This window comes from Typopeltis vanoorti, chromosome 1, assembly GCF_054136105.1.
Source record: "Typopeltis vanoorti isolate ZY-2024b chromosome 1, IOZ_Tvanoo_1.0, whole genome shotgun sequence".
Lineage (NCBI taxonomy): Eukaryota > Metazoa > Arthropoda > Arachnida > Uropygi > Thelyphonidae > Typopeltis > Typopeltis vanoorti.
In genome coordinates, this window is record NC_143549.1 from 125133634 (window position 1) to 125154110 (window position 20477).

General features: G+C 35.2%; 2 long non-coding RNA genes across 2 annotated transcripts in view; both read right to left on the reverse strand.

Moving 5' to 3' along the window:
• Positions 1-1563: 1563 nt before the first annotated feature.
• Positions 1564-18527, reverse strand: LOC150110394 (uncharacterized). Its single transcript, XR_016548382.1, has 3 exons — positions 18417-18527; positions 10776-10856; positions 1564-1644 (listed from the first exon to the last, which is right to left on the reverse strand). It is a non-coding gene; the product is annotated as an uncharacterized LOC150110394 (long non-coding RNA).
• Positions 18526-20477, reverse strand: part of LOC150110395 (uncharacterized) — a 31231-nt gene continuing 29279 nt past the window's right edge. Inside the window, exon 5 of the long non-coding RNA XR_016548381.1 lies at positions 18526-18545. This is a non-coding gene — a long non-coding RNA (uncharacterized LOC150110395). The remainder of the gene's footprint in view (positions 18546-20477) is intronic.

Consider the following 20477-nt stretch of genomic DNA (forward strand, 5'->3'; position numbering starts at 1 on the left):
ACGTGCGAGTTACCTACGATAGCTTATCGATCGAGGAGAAAGCATTCGTGAAAAAGCTAAAAGCGAATCGAACTCGCGTTCTATGAAAAGAGCGCTCTTCAAGGAGAAGAATTGTGACGTGATAACGTTAGGACGAATAGGAAGGTGCCATCAGAAATTTCTGTAACCAAAATAGGGCGCGACGAAGGAGAATAAATGCGGGTTTGCGCGGGTTTCAGCCCCTGGTTTTTTCTGTTACCGTTTCTCGTTTGGAGCTATGATGCTGACCAGTGGAAAGAAGCTCTGCGATGACCGACGGTAGGCCTTTCCCCGTTACTCACTGACTAATATCGAACGAGCTGTTAGCGTGATGACGGCGTCCACCAATTCGAGCCATCGGTAAAGGTTTTTACTGGGATGAGACAGCAGAAGGATCCCTCTGGAAAGCAGTCAGGCTAACGACAATGACCAGCGAGACCAGCGTTTGCCCAGCAGAGTGCACAAAATGGCTATACGTGACGAGCAACGTGACCTCCACGTGGACGTGACCCACTAAGTAAGGTATCTAAGGACAAAGGGACGGATGAAAGAGACACTGGTAACCTCAAATGGCGGTGGTAACGTACAGAAATTTCTTATTCAATTATCAGTTAGCATTAGAGGAAAAGAGTGAATGCGAATTTAGTTGGAAAGGAAGATGGACAATTACTTAAAGAACTTTTGAGTGATTAATGTGTTTACTGAATTGTTAGTTCCATTGGACTGGTAGTCTGAAGATTTAAGATTTTGTGTGAGATCTAATTAATGTGGAGGGGCTGATGTTGGCAACTGAAGTTAGGAATTATAATCTTGTATAAGTTAAGAGGATAATAAATCCATCAATATTTTTTGTGTATTTATTTATTTAACCTAAAGATATGTGTTTTATGTTCATTAATTAGAGTATTCTTTCATTGTTTGCCAATTGATTTAGTAATGATAATGTGATATGCTTTTGATATGTTTAAACATATTTAAATACTCTTTAGATTCTTAATAAACATGTTTTTCTACGTAAGCCTGAGCATGAGACTAATTTTACTATTCATAAAAGTTTGAACCTATGCATAAGGGGAAGATAAGGGAATTTTAGAGTAATAAGACCATGACTGCAAGCTAAGATTTCGACAGACGCTTTAAACTTTTAACAAGATTAGGTAGCTCTAGAACTCTGGCAGGTTTCTCTGAGGCAAGAATTCTTCTGTCCTAGAACTCTGACTGGCACAGCTTAAAGAAACAGATTTTGTCAGAGGTCGAAATGGAAACGATCCCAGAGAGATAGATTACAGATCTCATTCTTAGTTGGAATAAAAGGGAATAAATAGAAGTATAGTTCATAAGAAAAATCAACGACGTAATACAGTCAAATATACATACTTAGAAAGTCCCTCACTGGAGGGCACCACCTCAACCAGTCCAAAGGGGGAAGGATGGGAAAAATTGGGGGAACCCCACATGACAGGCAAACAAACAATATAATATAACATTATAAAAATATAAAAATAATTCACTACTTTTTATGCGTAATATTTATAGTAAACTTACCTTAATAAAAGTGTGTGACTGCATGGTACACTATGCTTTATAGAAAGTACACGCATTTGGGCCGATGTCTAATCCACACATCTACATATAGAAAAAAACAAAAAATAAATAAATACATAATTATTAATATTGAAATTTTCCTTAATAGCAATAATAAACTGGTAACAACATTAAAGTAGGTTTACATTTTTTTGTTCTGCTGCCATTGCCTTTCCAAGCTACTTCAAATAACTTTTTTTCTCAACAGTTATTATCAACTAATTTCTGCTATATATATATATATATATACGATAATAACATTGAGCGATTCCAATTTGATTACTATATAATTTGATATTTTTTCATAACATTGCGGATTTTGGAGATCAACATTTCGATATCCAAAAATCCACAATATTATGCAAACATGTCAATTTGCACACTTTATGTGCAAATCGGCATGTTTGCATAATTGACATGACATTGATATGAAAAATTGATATATAATTTGCACAAATTAATTTATTCAAAATTTTCAAAATATTTCTGATTTTCTATTCAAACCATAATAGAATTTCATGTGTTAATTGAATAATGATACATCATCATAATCTGAAGAATCATCTGGAGTCGTGATCTCTATTTTTGGAGATACCCACCAGAATAGAGATGATTACCATTTGCATCTTTAATTAATATATTGCTAAATCTTTTTCTTCCAGAACTTTTATTCTCTCTATACTGTTTGTATTCAAAGTATCAGCTCCTTTATAATAATAATTTGATTCCCTCGTTAGTTCACAAATATTTTCCATTTATTAAAAAGTTATTTTATTCCTGTTCGAAACTGATTCTTGAGTTTTATTTCAGATATTGTTAACAGGTAGAATTTTGACACTATTTTTGAACTTACTATGAAAAAAAAAACATTTAATTTTTTGTTTATACATTATACATCAAATGTATTATGTCTTATAAATTTCATCAACAATACATGAAAAATGCCTTTAAAATACATCTTCAAGGCCCACCTTTCCTAATTGGGTTGTGGGGGCAACAGCTGCAAGAAGAACTTCCAATAGTCACGATCCTCTGCCACCAAGCTCAGGTATTCTGGTGAGATTCCCAAACGTGTCCACCCAAGGTTTTGGATATAATCTATCCAGCGAGTCCTTGGCCTTCCACGTAGCCTCCCACACTCTGGCTTGGCAAAGAGGGCCTGCTGAGGAAGCCTCTCTTGTGGCATTCTGACCAGGTGCCCATAATAACGTAACTGTGATCTCTCAACACAGAGAAGCAGCGGTTGAGTATTGAGGCTTTCCCGAATTGCAGAGCTTCTGACACTGTCGAGTCTTGTCATCCCCGTAACCCCTCGAAGGAACCTCATTTCAGCATTTGGATTTGTGTCCACATTCTTTCGGTCATTACCCAACTCTCATGACCATAAGTGAGGATGGGGAGATGGGAATGACCGAAAGAATGTGGACACAAATCCAAGCGGCTGAAATAAGGTTCCTTCGAAGGGTTAGCGGGCTTCAATTACCGAACAGCCATAATATTGAGCGTGAACCTCTACAATATTGAGCTTGCTATGCCAATTCGAGTATCTAGCTCTACATCCCACTTTCCACCATTCGTGAATATGGACCCAAGGTATTTAAACTTCTCCACCTGCCTCATTGGGACTGCACTTACATGTAGAGTGCACTGAGATGGTTGTCTTGAGACCACAAATGTTTCAGTTTTGGCCACAGTGATCTTCATTCCGGCGTCTGCACAAACAGCTACAAATCTATCCAGGGTCCGCTGGAGGTCATCTGTGGAAGAACGAAGCAGAACTAGGTCATCTGCAAAAAGCAGACGTCCAATACTACATCTTCCAATTCTGACACACTCACTGCCTCGGCTGTGTCTATCAATCCAGTCCATAAAGTTTATGAAAAGTAGGGGTGACAGAACACACCCTTGGCGGAGGCCAACGGAGACTGTGAAATGTTCAGACTTTGTGCTGTTTACCCTGACACAAAACTCTGGACATTCATGCAAGGACTTGATGGCAGCTAATAGTTGGCCATCCACTCCATACTCATGTACTTCTTGCCAAAGCTTATCCAGAGTAACCGGGTCATATGCCTTCTCCAAGTCCACAAAACATGTGTAGACATTATTGACATATTTCCAAGATTTCTCAAAGACTTGTCTTAAAGTGAAGATTTGGTCATTTATGCTTTTACCAGGACAAAAGCCACATTGTTCTTCCTGGAACTTTGACTCAACTATGCTCATGCACTGTCTTTCCAAGCACCTAGCATACACTTTCCCAGGCTGGCTAAGCGGAGAGGTGCCATGATAGTTACTGCAATCCTTCTTGTGTCCCTTCTTGAAGACTGGTATTATTATGCCTGTCTGCCATTGCCTTGGTGCTCCCCCAGATATCCGAGCAGCCTGACACACTCGAGTCAGCCAAAGAACACCGACTCCATTTAAAGCTTTTAGCATTTCGGGCCGAATTTCATCATCGCCAGCTTTTAGCGATTTTATTGCTAAACGTACCTTTTCTGCTGTGAGACTAGTCAGTGACCCGATCTGCACCTCTTGGATGTCCACAACTGCCTGGCCAACCGGGTTAAGAAGGCTCTCAAAGTATTCCCTCCATCTGTGGAGGATATCTTTCTCGGTTATTAAAGGTGCACCGTCAGAGGCCTTAATTGCCCTTGCTGTGCACGATTTCCTCCCTCGAAGGTGGCGGTTGGTCTGCCGGAATACTTTGTTTGCATTTGCATAGGATGAGTCTAATCTTTGTCCAAAGGATTCCCAAGCCTTCTGCTTTGCTGTCTTTACTGCCTCAGCAGCAGTTTTTCGTGCCTCAGCATACCGCAAGCGCATCTCAGGTGACCTGATCCTAAGCCATGTTAGGTAGGACTCCTCTTTTGCCCAGACAGTTTTTTTGGACTTCTTGGTTCCAAGAAAGTGTCCTTTTCTCACTGCTTGTTGCCAAACCAGGCCGCTTTCTGCCACAGCATGAGAGTTCAGAGGCAGTGACAGCTGTTCTGAACAGCTTCCACGCCTCCTCAACATCTGCAGTATGCTTGGGAATCTCTTTGAACCTGGGGGAAATGTTATCTGCAAAATTCTTCCTCACAGCCTCATTTTCCAATGCCCCCATTTCACGCGGTATAACTGCAGAGGCCTTCCAGCATTAATTGTGGCATCTAGTTTCTGAAGGCGTAGAGTGCACACAAGGTGGTGGTAAGTTGACAGTTCTGCCCCTCTCCTCACACGAACGTCCAACACTGAGGAAAATAGGTCTGCTGAGACTATAAAGAAGTCAATCAGGGCCTTTTCTTCTAGTGTATCCCTATACCAGGTATACTCATGGACTTTTCGGTGCTGGAAGAAGGTATTCATTATGGACAAGCTGTTAGCATCAGAAGTCCAATAATTTCATCCCATTCGCACTAAGGTCAGGGGCGCCATTCCTCCCAACCACACCCCTCCATGTCTGGTCATCTGTTCCAACATGTGCATTGAAGTCGCGCATTAGCAGGACTGATTCCATGTCTGCCACCCTGTCAAAAGCAGCATCCACTTCCTCTAAGAAGGCAGAGTATTCTGACTCCAGATTAGGTGCATAGGCTTGCACCACAGCAAATCACGGTTTTTCATCTGAAGCCTTAACACACATACTCGTCCCCCCAGCAGGATCCACTCAGCAACACAGTCTGACAGCTGGGGGCTTGTGAGTATCCCCACACCAGAGTAGTAGAGCTTCCACCCCTTATCCAGGTCAACAGTTCCAGATCCTCTCCTCTTGGTCGAAGAAATCCCGACTAAGTCTAGCTGGTAGCGCTTGGCTTCCTTGACTAGTTCCAACTCCTTCCCTGTCAGAGAGATGTTCAAGTTGCCTAAAGCCATAGTCTGGTGCCATTTCCGCCCTTTTCCAGAAACATTACTTTGCGCTACCCCTAAACACCTCCCCAAACGGGTAGTGGGCCCATTGATGGAGTTTCCTCTAGCAGAGTGCTGAGGAGTGGTGTCTAAGGGAGACTATAACATATATTTTCGAAGGTGTCCCTCTGCCTAAAACCCAAACGCGTCCCTTCGTAACCCGCGCGACGGACGATGCGGTATGAACATTTTTTGCTGGTCTGATAATGTTACAGTGTTTGATAATGTTCTGTTAGCACAAGACGAAATGACACAGCAAAATAGGAAAGATTCCCCTCGAATACTCTAATTGTATTCGGGGAAAGGAGCAAGAAGAGAAGAAAGAAAGAAGCAAGGGGGGAAGAGGAGGGACCGGTCTACAGATAATACAACAGCTGTATATTACATGAAGTAAGGCATGGTCCAGCATCAGGCACCTCGGGTTTGCCATGCCCGTACTCACTAAAGTGAGCCCCTGAGGATACCCTTTAAAATAATAGGCAAAAAATTATAATTTAACCATCATAGACTGTACACAACTAAGCAGTCTATGGTTATTGTTTTCATTTCGATAGTGTAAAATTAAGCGGATGTTAAGTTAATCAACTTATCATTTTCATTTTGATCTGCAATTCTCATCAAAATTCTATTGATATATTCGTTTCTGTTAATATCTGCAAAAGCAAGAGTAATTTTATCAATTTTTAAGCTTCTAGATAGATGATCAGGAGAAAAGCTATATAACATCGGATTTGTCATAATATTCTCTGCATTAATTAAGTCACAATGAGCACGTAAATCGTCTCCTCCTTCTTACATATTTGAAATCCATTTACCAGTCTGCTCCTTCTTATCATATACTTTTCGTTTTAGTCCTAATAATCAGTACAGTGAACAGCATTTGAGCCATATTCAATTTTATAACATTTTTCTAAGTGAACTATAAAACAAAATGTCGAGCATTGAACTCCAAATTCAACTGGTGGATTTTTTTATTATTACTCTGAATGTTTTTATTTAAAATATTTAATTATAATAGTGTATAATTCTCATTTTCCGTATCTGCTTTGACTGTGTAACAATTAAGTTTGTCAATATACTTAAATGAATTGTTATTTTTATTAATATTATGCTAGTTTATCCATTTAGGCATTGAATTTATTGCTAGCTTTTATTTTTGCACAGGTACTGGCTACATAACTTTAATTGTGAAACTTCAGATTTTTCAGAATTGTTTTAAATCTAAACTATCTTTAATATAGTTGATTAATTGTAATAATTCTGTTTTGTGAGTGAAATAATTCAAAAAAATCTCTCATACTGTATTTTGTAGAAAACTTGAATTTCAATAAATTGATTTGTTAGACATACGTATAGCGATGAAAGCAATATCATTCCTCAATACTTATAGTTTCTTTACTCCCGCGACCTACTCAGACTGGCTTTCGTAACAAACCGTAATGTTAGGATACGATGCTTAGTGATATGCCTAATATACATATTTGTATGTAAACCTAGTGTAAGGAATAGCCGGTTTAGATTGGTAACGGGAGATAAGACGTTTCCACCTTCGTATGAGAGCAGCTAACTGATCTCAGTTAAATATCCATAATAGAGATTCTTCACGTTAGATAGGATTCGAAATCAGGTCTTTATAATTGAAGGCCACGCACCAGACCTGCTGTTTAAGGAGGCTCCAACGTACTGAAATATCAAAAAATTGCTTTTCACATCTCTTTATATTTTAATACTGTTGTGTCAACAGCATTAAAACTAAATGTTGTATTCCTTAATAGATCATTACGGATTAAAATCTTCAATTAAATTATATTGGGATCATTGTAGCAATAAGCCCAATATGTAACAAAGCCGTTTGAATTAGATTCACATAAATTAATATAATGTCAATTTCATTTATTTTCATTTAACGCCTGTGTATCTCAGTGAAACTGGAGTCTATATTATCTGAGAAAAAAGATACGCTTCAGTTAAAGTCTACTCGCCGACTAGAGGAGTTTTTTCTAAGACTTTTTTCTGCCGGTTCCAGAGTTAGTCGATCTCTAGCACGGACAAGTGGATTTTCGTCCCGTAAGAAAATCGACCGAAGAATCCACACTATTTCAAAGAACAACATATTGTGTTAGGGTTATGGACGACGAGATCGCGCATTTAATTGCCACTAATCCCTTTATCGGCTGCAGCTTATAATTAGTGATAGCCTTGGGCCAACTATCCTTAATTGACTAGCGGTAATGACTAACGTTTGAAACTGCCAACCCAGTCTTCAAACGTTAGATAGGATTAAATTTAAATTATATTTGCCTACTCTGTATAAGGGAATAAAAGGAGTCCCTCTCCCACTCATTAAATATTGTAAACTATATATATATATATATATATATATTTTTTTTTTTTTTTTTCAAGGGCTTTTTTCAAGCTACTTTAGGCCTTCAGTAATTCGACATTGTAATCTCACATCAGCTGACTTCTCCCCCACGAACAATCACAGATTCCAGCGATTCCAGTCTGTAGCTTATTGGATGAAAACATTAACCACATGCACAGCAAAGCCGGCAATTTTCTTATATTTTTAGGCAACAGGTCAACAGCAAAAATATCTCTAGTTCTTTCATGTTTTGTATTATTTTCTATGGTCTCATTGGACATATACTGTTTTTGAATCACTAGGAAAGATATCTCACTAGAATGAGGTATATTACCTAATACGTTTTAGTACAGAATCCATTCAGGGGCCCCTGTTATTAATGCAGCTAAATTAGGAATTAAAAATGCAATATTTAACCTGAATCCTACGTAGCTCACTTAGTTTTGACAACGCCCTTTCCCTTGAAGTATCTAGATTCGAATTCTGTCCACGAGATTTTCAAGTTGAAGTGAGTTAGCTAGTCTCCTACGAGAGTGACAGGGTCTTCCTCCCGTCAGCTAGGATTTTTCATCCCTCATAAAGGCAGGTGAACACGCATAATTTATATACAAAATATACTGCATGCTTAGGAATTGCGACTGTTATCCAAAACAATGGGCTAGAAATCCAAAAGTACACATAACATCATTGGCTCGCAAGGACATAATAAAACCAAAGAAATAATAATATTTATTATTTCACCGAGTTTCTAAAGTTGTGTTTTACTATATTTTATCTTTTCTTCCAAATGTAGCTAACTTATCATAGTTCTGATTAAATATATTTCATAGTGTGGAGGTTTAGATATATTCTTATTCATTGTTAACTCTTTATGATTTTTTAAACTTCTTCGCGATTTAGTTACTTGAGAAATACTTAGATAACACTTGGCTTGAAATAGGTACTTCCTTAGTAGGAAATAAAAGTGTTGTAGTGATAGTTCCTCTATTTATTAATAGAGCTAAGTATCAATCTCCATTATATAGGTTCTTGGTTCTGATACAAGGTAACAGACAAGCTGTTAAGTTATAATAGGCGTTGTTCTGTTATTTCACACACTAATTCACTTCCTTTTGTCTCAATTTATCGTTAATATACACATTTTTGTGGTTGTATCATAGGTATATTTCTATCATTTGCATCCAAATCATCAGTGAAATTGCTTCATTTTAGCTCGTTTTAATTTTAAAGCTTTTGAAAAACTCGAAATTTAAACTTTACTGCTTTCTTACGTTTAGTTTCTGATTTCTATAAGCTTTCATAATTCATTCTAGATTAAAGATAAACTCTGAAGGTTTAAAATTCTTTCGTTTTAGCTAATCAATATTTAGTCCTAAATAAATCAAGATAAAGATTTTTTTTCTTTGCTATGTATTGCAATTATATTTATTCAAAGAATTTTGGGTTGCTTTTAAGTTTTGTTTCCTTATCTCTTTATCTATTCCAGGCCTGTCGGTATTTGGTATATGAAACTGATACTTCATACTTTCGTTTTGTTTATTACTTTTAATTCGTTATTCTTTATCAAATCTCTATTTGTTTAATTATTAACAGCAAAGCTTGTATATCCTCTGCTTAGTAAAAATGAAATCGGCTATATCAAAAACAAAACGAACTCCAGCTAAATTTTTGTTATAAAAATTATTAAAATTATGGAATATAGAGAATGATCAAAATATGAAGATCCTAATTAATAATCCTGTTTTTTGTACAGGATTAACAAAATCATATCTCTTAATGAATCCGATAAACGATTTTTTAATTATACCATGCACATTTCTGGTTAGTAAATGAATATTTATTATATTCGTACACTAACCTAAATGATTACGTGAAAGAGGCTTGACTTTGTTAAACCACGAAATAAAGTTAAATTGTTTTATGTTACTAATTATAAAATAGAAAATTAAAATTTACAAACATATCATATCCAGTCTAATAACAGATGTAATTAATAAACGATTTACGTGTTATTATTATATACGTCATCTCCATGGAATTGGGAGACTCATCGTGGGAGATTCAATGGTAGGTTTTGGCGAAGACCCAAGTAATTATCGTCCAATAACATACCTACCAACTATGCTTAATCTATTCACATTACTCATAGCAAATTCCATATACCACTGCGTATCAGATAAATAGATTTACCCGATTGAACAAAAAAGGCAACTTCAAAAAATCTAGACGAACAAAAGTTTAGATCCTTATTTATAAAATGATCTTCAGAAATTCAAAACGACGAAAAACGAACTTAAACATGGCGATGAATAGACAACAAGTAAGCATTTCATTTGCTCCCACACTCTTTGATCGTAAAATCCATATATATATATATATATATATATATTTGGAATTTGCGACATATGTTCATTTCTGGTCGCTGCAATGAAATCATGGGATATAACTTCGAGAGGTCAGTAGCAGTAAATATAAAACTAGTTTAGGCTATAGGCCAGTGGGTGCCCAGAATGATGTGTATGAGACATGAATCAGTAGATTAGTACAATGAGGACAAGTCGAGTAATTATAATGGGGATCTTCAGAAATATAGATTATTAAGGATCACATAGCATTAAGAAAATAAAATTTATACACTTACTGCGAGATAATTAGTTGAAGTAAAATATGACGAAAGGAAATTGAGGTATGAAAGTGTAGGATCTTGTTATTGGTTCAGACCTTTCCATAACTAAGGCAGCAACATTGTCCCCAATGATCATGTGGTCTTCATTGCGATAGGAAAATATTTGGAAATTCCAGTTAAGAAGGGGTAGTATATGTGAAACTATAAGGCAAGTGATTATGATAGACTTTGGAGACAGCTTTATGATAAGCGATAAATTTCAGAAATTTGATAAAATTCAGGAAAAAAATTTACCTTAACCAGCTGCTCCCCGCTACTGATAAACTGATCAAGCGAAATATTCTTAACAAAACAATCCAGGACTTCTCTCTGTTCCTGAAAAAATTGGAAATGATTTTATTATTATTAATATTATTATTATTACTATTATTATTATTTCAGACGATGAACTAAACAGACAAAAAAAAAATACCGCTGAGTCTTATAATTTGAATTCCGTAAATTTATTACTAGAAGAAAAAGGTTTAGAGATTATAAAAGCCAGCTTACTAGATCTTGTCAAAGAACTTTTTGATAAACAGAATAAATAAATAACAGAATAAATTAGCGAACATGAAGAGTTTGTTAAATTTAATAATTCAAAAGTCGAAGAAGTCTTAAAAACGGTAAAAGACATTAAAACCAGCATTAACCTACTAACAGGCAACACAAATTGATAAAAGACACATCCCAAATCCGTCAAGAATTTAACTCCATAAAATTACAATACGAAGTTTTAAATCAACAACAACAATACAACATGATGACCTTGTCATAAACAGAAACAAAATACATAAACAGAAAACAGAAACAGAATACCAGAAACTGAATCCGCAGAAAATCTCAGAGACGTAGTTTTAAAGTTAAGCCATGCAATTGATATCCCTGTACAGCATAATGATATTCAGAGCATAAATTGGATTCCCAGGAAGAACAAAAAACAACGCGTGTCACACCCGCACCAGTCATAGTCCGTCTGACAAGCAAGGTTGCAAGAGACAATCTCATAAAAGCCACAAGACTGAAAAAACCAGTTGTCAAGGGTATACTGCATCGCAAGACAATACGCCAATTTTTCTATCTGAGTATTTAACACCTTTCAATCAGAATCTTTTGAACCAAGCAAGAAAAGAAAAGACAGAAAAAAAAAGTTTCAATTTTTTGTATCAAAGACGGAAAAATATACTTGAGAAAGTCACACACACTACAAAGTATATACAAATAAAAAGCTCGGAAGACAGAGATAGGTTGCCAAAGTGAAACAAAAGACTCCAATTTAGTTAAGAAAGAAGACCTCAACACAACAAAAATGAATGTGAACCATCAGATAGATGCAATTACACCAGAATGCATCAGCAATTGTACTTTCGAATCGCTTGATGCATGGAAACAATACACAGTACAAGTGAGAGGTCTCTGAAACTTGCATATTAACATCAGAAATATCCGAAAACATTGGTTATTGTTACAGGCTTATCTAAGTAATTACACTGATATTATTGATATGTTGATCCGAACGGAAGTATCCATAATTAATAACGAAGCTAGTGCTTTCCAAATTCCAGACTTCCAACAACATAGATCATGCCGCTAAACAAAAAGAGGGGTGGAATATTAATATTTATCAAACAAAAATTAATAGGAAAAGAAACGGCCTATCAGTTTCAGCATGCTGAAACCCTTTGCCTCGAAATCACTAATACCACCAATAGACAGCATCCCATAATATTAAATGCTATTTACAGGCCACCAAACCTAACATTATAAAATTCTTGCACGAACTCCATTGCTGGCTATCAAGCCAAGAAATATGCTAAATGATATACCTAATGATATACCTAATAATACCTAATGATAATTGGTGACATAAACATAAATATTGCAAACAAACACCAGAACAACACTGTACAATACCTAGACACGCTATCCATGTATAATCTAATACCAACAATAACATCGTGTACCAGAAAAGAAATATTCGGAAATACTATCACTGTTTCCTTCCTGTCTAGATCATATAAACATCCCCGCACCACTAAACAGTTACACTGCATCAGTCATAAAGTGCAGAGTAACAGACCATTATTTCTCTGTTCTAAACCAGCACACTAAGACAATATATATGCAATGTCCAACAGAAGAAAAGTAACATAAAACAATAATAGACTAAGAAATAGTCAACCACAAGACAAAAAAAAAAAAAACACTGGGAACACCTGGCATCAGATTCAGCAGAAATCTTTTGCAACAACATTAAACTCACACCGGAGGAAATATATAAGAAAGCTGCAAAGAAAGTCAGAATTCGTTCAGAAACAACCCAAACTTCTTGGATAACACAAAACTTAATCCTAGAAATACACAGAAAGGACGCTTTATGGAAAGAATTAAAGCGATATCCAAATAACACAGCTTTAAAAACTGAATATAAGATAACAATGAATCGCCTTACAACACAAATCAGAAATGCAAAAAGAAACTACTACAGAAACAAATTAACTCTGCACAAAGCATCATGAAACAGACCTGGCATCTGATCAATGAGATGTTAGATTGTACTGCCAACACCACCGCCTCCGAAACAATAAAACACAGCTTCATGAAAGACTCAAATCCTATCCAACAACTAGCAAAAGACTTTGACCAATACTTTCAGACTCCATCCAACAACTGTACAGAAATATTCCCCCAGTCGCAAAACATGACCGTCAACTTGGACCACAATCAACACAGAAATTATGGTTCTCAACCATAAGAGAAGCAGAACGTCGCTCTCTTATACACTAAATCAACCCAAACAAAGGCCTAGGAATTGATGGTATAAGACCTAAGGTTATCAAGCAACATGCAACTAGCTTAGGTCCTATTCTACTAAAATTAATAAATGAAATATTTAAAACAGGACAGATACCAAGTATGTTAAAGACTGCTATAATCACATCCATGGAAATATGGAAAATCACAAATATGGAAAAAGAAATTTAATCAGCAATTACAGACCCATAGAAACATTACCAATTATCAAACAAATTACGGAGAGGATCGTACCGAAGAAACTCACAGCATACACAGAGACCTTTCATATTATCCCCAAAATACAATATGGTTTTCAGAAAAATAACGGAACAACATTTCTCTTGGAAGACTTTTCAGACGTAATTAATACCGCTTCAGACAAAAACAAAATTGCCATGGCAGTCTTTATTGATATAACTAAAGCGTTTGACATCAAATCTTGTTAGAAAAGCTGAGGCATGTTGGAATAGACGGTCCCCTCCACAGGTGGTTCACAAACTACCTCCACAATAGAAAGCATATCACACGTATCGGGTCAAACCGAAGTAGAGAGCTACCAGTAACCTGTGGAGTGCCACAGGGAACTGTACTCTCCTCAGATCTATTCAACATTTACATGCACGATATTAATCAGCTACCTCTCAAAGGTAAGATATTCCAATACGCAGATGATACAGCTATAATATCCATCCATAGTAATGCTAGCATAGACCAAACAAATATGCAACATGACATAAATCTTATCACAGACTGGCTTACGAAAAACGTCATACACCTGAACTCCGATAAGACAAAATTAATGATATTCAGAAATCCACTCACTCGATCAGTGACAACAAATATATAACCATCCAATATCCACTCGCCAACATGAAAAACACACAGAACAGCAAAACCAGTACAATCACTCAAGTTGAAACAATACGATATCTTGGAATTTACTTTGTTGAAGATATGAACTGGAATTGCCACATAAACCATCTACACAACAAATACCGAACAATAAGTGGCAAACTCTCCAGGTTAAAAGACTTAGTTCCCACATGCCTAAAAACACTAACATACAAAGCACTATGCCAAAATATACTAAGATACGCTATAACAACATATGATTTCTGTGCACCCTACAAACTAAACAGATTAATTTCGTCACAGTACAAAATGATAAAACTTTTCGGAACAAAGAGACAATAACGACTTTATATACACTGTAAAGTCAGAACGCAAAATACTAATAGCAAAACATTAAAGCCACTACAGCTTTGCTATGATAAAACATTATTTCGTTGCCAACTACAGGACAGTCAGAAATACATACCGTATATCAAGACCTCAGACGACTAATTACATCACATGTAAATACAATAATTACTACGGAAAGGCCACACGAAACTTCTACATCCCGGACATGATAAACAAATTACCTTTTGAATACAGAAACTTTACAAACTACAATAGCCTGAAAAGAGCTCTAAGGACATATTATAAACAAGAAACACGCACCCAAAATATCATACAAACTCAATGAAACACAATATATTCGTTCAGGCTTCCAGTTCAGCAACTCCTCAAGACATTCCAAGTTGTCGCGCGCGCGCATGTGTGTGTGTGTGTGTGTGTGTGTGTGCGTGCGTGCGTGCGCGCGCGCATGCATCCGTGCTAATCTCTCAATCAATGGTTGCAGAGGAAATGAAGCCTATTAAACATAGACTTGATTTCATAGCTTTCCAACACAGCAAACAAACCAATAAATAATAACTGGTGTCATCCTCAGATAAACTCACACACAAAAAAGCTTCGAGGATGAAAGCTGAGAAATTACATGTCATCCAAGATAAAAATAAATAAATAAATAAATAAAATAAAAAATATGTATCACATGTATGCAATGTTATATCATAAGTAATCCAAAGTATGTAATGTATACATGACATGTTATAAATTATCATAATTATTATTGCGAAAAAAAAATTATTATTATTAATTATCAGAATACATGTATCATATGTAAAAAAATGTATGCAACGTTGTATGATATATAAACATACGTATGCAACGTTGTATCATATGTAACCAAAATTATGTAATGTATGTATCGTATGTAATAAATAATTTTTATTATTATTAAAAAAATTATTATATTATGTATATTTACATTTTTTAAAAAACCACTCTACTCTAGATTTTGTACTGAACAGAAAATGTAATAGTATGCTTTATTGTTTATATGTAAGTGCAGTGTATGATGATAAATAAAATATTATTACATTTAAAAAAAAACTTTATTCAGATAATTTATATACAGTCAAAACAAGATTTAAACAACATTATATAAACAGCAAATATTATTTAAACAACAATTTCACTGATGATTCAGAACAATTCACATTCTACCCAAGAATCGAAGAATAGTCTGTCAGGTTGCCTCGTAAAATATGGACTGGTCCAGTGATGCTGTTTTTTGTAGATCATATGGGGGATCACCGAGCTGATGTTTAATTAGTGTAAATAGTTGGATAGTTTCTTTGATATTTCACCAAGGGCACCTAATAACTATTTGGATGACTTTGATGTGTTAAAGCAACAGCCGGACAACGTATATCTTTTGATTCTATTGGAGGGCCAATTTTCTGGCTTAGTTGAATTACTGTGTCCTTTATATGTTCAGTAGCAATTTCTGGAAGACCATGTATGAAGAGATCATTTTTTGCTGTTTTTTGGTTTAGGAGTTTATATGTTGTTTTAAAGTTTAGTTCTTGCGATAGTTTCTTTGTCTCTTTAATTAAATTATGCTGTCTTTCCGTGAACTCTTTAATGGTGTTTTTAATTTCTCTAGTGTTTGAAATACGTCTTCTAACGAACTGTTATTAAATTTTATGAATTCCTCATATTGGTAGAATTTTTCGGTAATTTGCGCGTTATGTGTTACAAGTAGTTCTCCAACAAAATTGATTAAACAGTCTTTTAGGTTTTGTAATCTATTTTCTAGTAATACATTCAAAGTGGGCTCACCTGAGTTTCCGCTGTTGTACTCCTTGTTTTGCATTTCCTCTGCTGTTCATTGCTGCCTTTGCTGTTTATTGCCAGCTGTTGTTTTTCTGTATTGGCTGTTTCCAGGCTGCCGTTGAAGGCAACATTCCTTTGTTTTCTCTACAATGTGGACACCTCCACTCTTCATAGCTTCGCATTCGATTTTCGTTCTGAAGTGGCCACGGAGAATCGCGAACATAGAAAATGCATATTTCTTTAACAGTATTTCTTTAACATTCCTGCATGTTATGTGATTTTCTTCCTTTGTTAGGTCTTCCTGACTTTTGTAGTACTTCAGATTTCTGGTTTTGGCGATCCTGGCGTGAGTGCTAAAATGGCGACTTTCTTTGTTCTCCTCTCACAGGATTGACCACCCTATACTTCGAACTTTGAAAATTTATATCTAACTTATTACTTAACTGATTCACTTTTTATATCAATATCTTGCTTAGTACGGAATTCATTGATATACTTTGAATTTGAATGGCTATATGATATAATCGCTGATATAAAATAATGGACATTCATGAAGTTCAGGTTTTAAGGTGTTTTCCTTCAGTCATTCAAAAGTTAAATCGCATTTATCAGTGTAATAATGCAGATTTTGATCACAATCGCCATTTGCTAGAAATTTTGTCATTTTCAGTTAGCTTTATTAAAAAAAAAATAAATAAATAAATAAAAAAAAACCTCATAATTCGTTATGGAACTTGCAGGTTGATTTATTCGAACATAATCATTACAATTTAAGATTTATATGATAATAAATTACGAAAACAGTTTATCACGTATGAATATTAATAATCAACCATATGAATATAAAGAGTGGAATCATCAAACTAAAAGTTAGTGCAAAGTTTACATGTGATAACAAGAGGGCATTTCATGAATTAATCTGTATGGGAAGTCTCAAACAAAAACAAGAGAGCAACAGATGGGAAAAGTACAGTAGTAAATAAAACATAACGGAATACCTTCATTCTCAGTTCATATTCGGAAACATGAAAATTATGAGGAACGTAAAGCTAATATTCCCAAAGATAAATATAAAGTTAATGTTATAATCGAAGCGAATTAAGAAGTGGATATTTCGTCTGTAAGGAGAAATGCTTTATTTGTACAAATACTGTAAAATATTTCTTCATCAAGCATATCGAGCCATACAAGTAACGCTCATTTTACGTGAAGGCTGCTTTCGAAGAAATGCGCGTATAGCGAATTTCCGCTTAAAAATGGTTAGCATTTCACTGATGCGTTTTGTCGAATTTTAGTGAGTGGTTGGTTTATTTTCCTATTTTTCACAGACTTTGAACCCCACTACTTATTACTGGCATGTTCACGGGTATCGATGTTTGATTTAACTCTTCCATAAACTCAGTTAACTTTTTTTAAGGGCGTAACATTTTTATCCATTACTTCAATTTTATCCTTATCTTTAAAGATCGTTCTTATTGTTGACTCGCTTAATTTAAATTCTTGTAAGAAATCAACAATATTAAAACCAGACGCTAGTTTTCGTATCCTCATTGTTTTAACATACCATCGCGGGGTTTATTGACTGTTTAAATAAGTGTGCCAATTAAATCTGTAATAAACTGTGTATGTGCAGAAACAACATCGTCAGAAGTAAATCGAACCGACGTTTACATTACTTCTATTTTTAAACTTTATCTTCAAATCAGCAACGAATTTTGAAACCGCAGAAATGGGATAATGTTCTGGGGTTATGTACTATAATGTGCTGCGTGCAGGGCACATGTGTGCAAGTGTGTGGCAACGTTTACATGTATTTGTGTATATTTCTGTATATTATGTATGTATAGATATATATTTATATTTTTTTTATACCTATCATTATATATTTATTTCTATTTGATTTTTAACATTTCCTACAAATAATACAGAATCTAATACAAAAATAGCTAAACACAGAATAGAATGAAAGATTAATCACTGGTAAACATTGCATGGAAAATATGATTTTATAGTGTCCTTTATGAATTGAATTTAATAGTGCCAAACCAGAATTAAAAGTAAATTTAAATTTAGTACCGCACTTTATACTCTTACTTTTGGAAAATGGCCGCAACGACAATCCTTCCAGATCCCTGTGCAACTGAATCTGGCAACATCTATCATATTGGGAATGCAGTCTGTAATTCCTGTTTTCACCATGCATCTGGCATAACGGGAAACATACTAGAAAGAAAACTCGGTCATATATACAAATATATATTTAAGAAATTTATTACACGCATTCATGCATATAAATAATAATAATGTAAAAATAAAAATAATAAGTAGTGGTGGCATCATAAAATAGAGACAGTACTAGAAAACGAAACAGCAAAAATTCTCTGGGACTTTCGAATACAAACTGATCGGCATTTGGAACACAATAGACCTGACATCACAATTATGGAATATCGACAAGTTTGGATTATTGACATCGCAGTACCGTGCACTTGGCACCATTTCAAAGAAGCTATACAACTATTTACATCAATTAAACATCAACGAAGTGACTCCATATAATCTACAAAAATCAGCATTACTGGAACAGTCCATATTTTACGACACTACCTGAAATACTATTCTTAGACACTTGGGTAGAATCTAAATTGCGCTGTATCACCGTCAAATTTTTGTTAAATGATATCTTGCTTTGACTTTGTATCAATTATATGAATAATGTAATAATTTTAATACCATTTTATTTACCATCTTACAGAGCATTTAGATATATACACACATTTACATATTTTTTTTACTGTGAATTTCATAGACATTTTTCCGTTTTTTGTATTCTAAAATGCGTTAATAATAGTTACTATGGATGGTAATTTATAGTTTTCATTTGGATAAGGTTACATTTTTAACAGCATTTATAGTATATCAGTAAGTTGTATATATATTTTGCAATTTTTGCTTTTTGATGTTTTTAACCGCTGTAACTACAGCACTTCAATGTAATAAATGTTGTTTTTTTTTTGTTGATCTCGGTTGAGATGTTATGTCTCTGTCTAATAATAATAATAATAATAATAATAATAATAATAATAATAATAATAATAATAATAATAATAATAATAATAATTCACTACACTGACAAGTTAATCCATTAAAAACTGCAGTATACTCGTATAGTCATTTTTCGGTGAACTGTTCATTCGATGTTTGTAGTTTACGGGAATTGCGATCTTTCGATGGATTGTTGATTTTCGAAGAATTGCCACTCGCTATATTGTGCTTTCTATTGATTGCCGTTCGATGAATTGCTTTTTCGAGGAACTGCTATTCATTGAACTGTTTTTCGATTAACTGCTTATTCGATTAATTATTTTTCAATAAATAGCTTTTATCGACTGGTTATCATATCATTATCATATCATAAGTGGAACACAGGATACAGATCTCCTTCCTTCGCAACCAGACAAGGCAGTTTAAAATCAACTTGAAGGAAGTTATGAAATATTTCTAAAAGTCAAAATTAGGAAAACGAGATCGAAATGCTTTGACAGAAAAGCAATGGGAATCGAAGCCGGTCATATTGAAACTCCATAAATTAGATCTTAGCAATTTAAAAAGCTTAGAGGAAATAAGTCAACAGACACCATAGTGTGCAGGGCAAAAAAGAGTCATGGGGTCCACATTATTAAAATGTATGTCCTCCTATCGCTGTGATGGCTGTAGCAATCCTGATGGGAATTCTTTCCAGAAGTGCAAGTTTGCGATTAATGGGAGTTTATTCTTCTTGTAGGCATGGAATGAGGTCCTGGACTGCTGTGGGGCCAACGTCCCTTTACCTTGCCGATGCTCCAGTTCATCCCAGAGATATTCAATAGGGTTGAGATCAGGGCTGCGTGGAGGCCAGTCAAGTTAGATTATGTTCGTGTCCAAACACCAAGCAGATAGAGAGCAACAGCCTCATGACACGGTGTATTGTTTTTCTGAAAGAGACAATGGTCAGTTCCGTAGAAACAACATAAAGTAGGAAGCATTGCATTTTCTAGAATGTTCAGATACCTGTCGTAGTTCATTTTTCATGGCATAACAAATCGAGATTTGAGAATACATCAGGACAAGCAGGAAAATATTATCCCACCGCCACCTGCCGCTTCATAGTTGAGG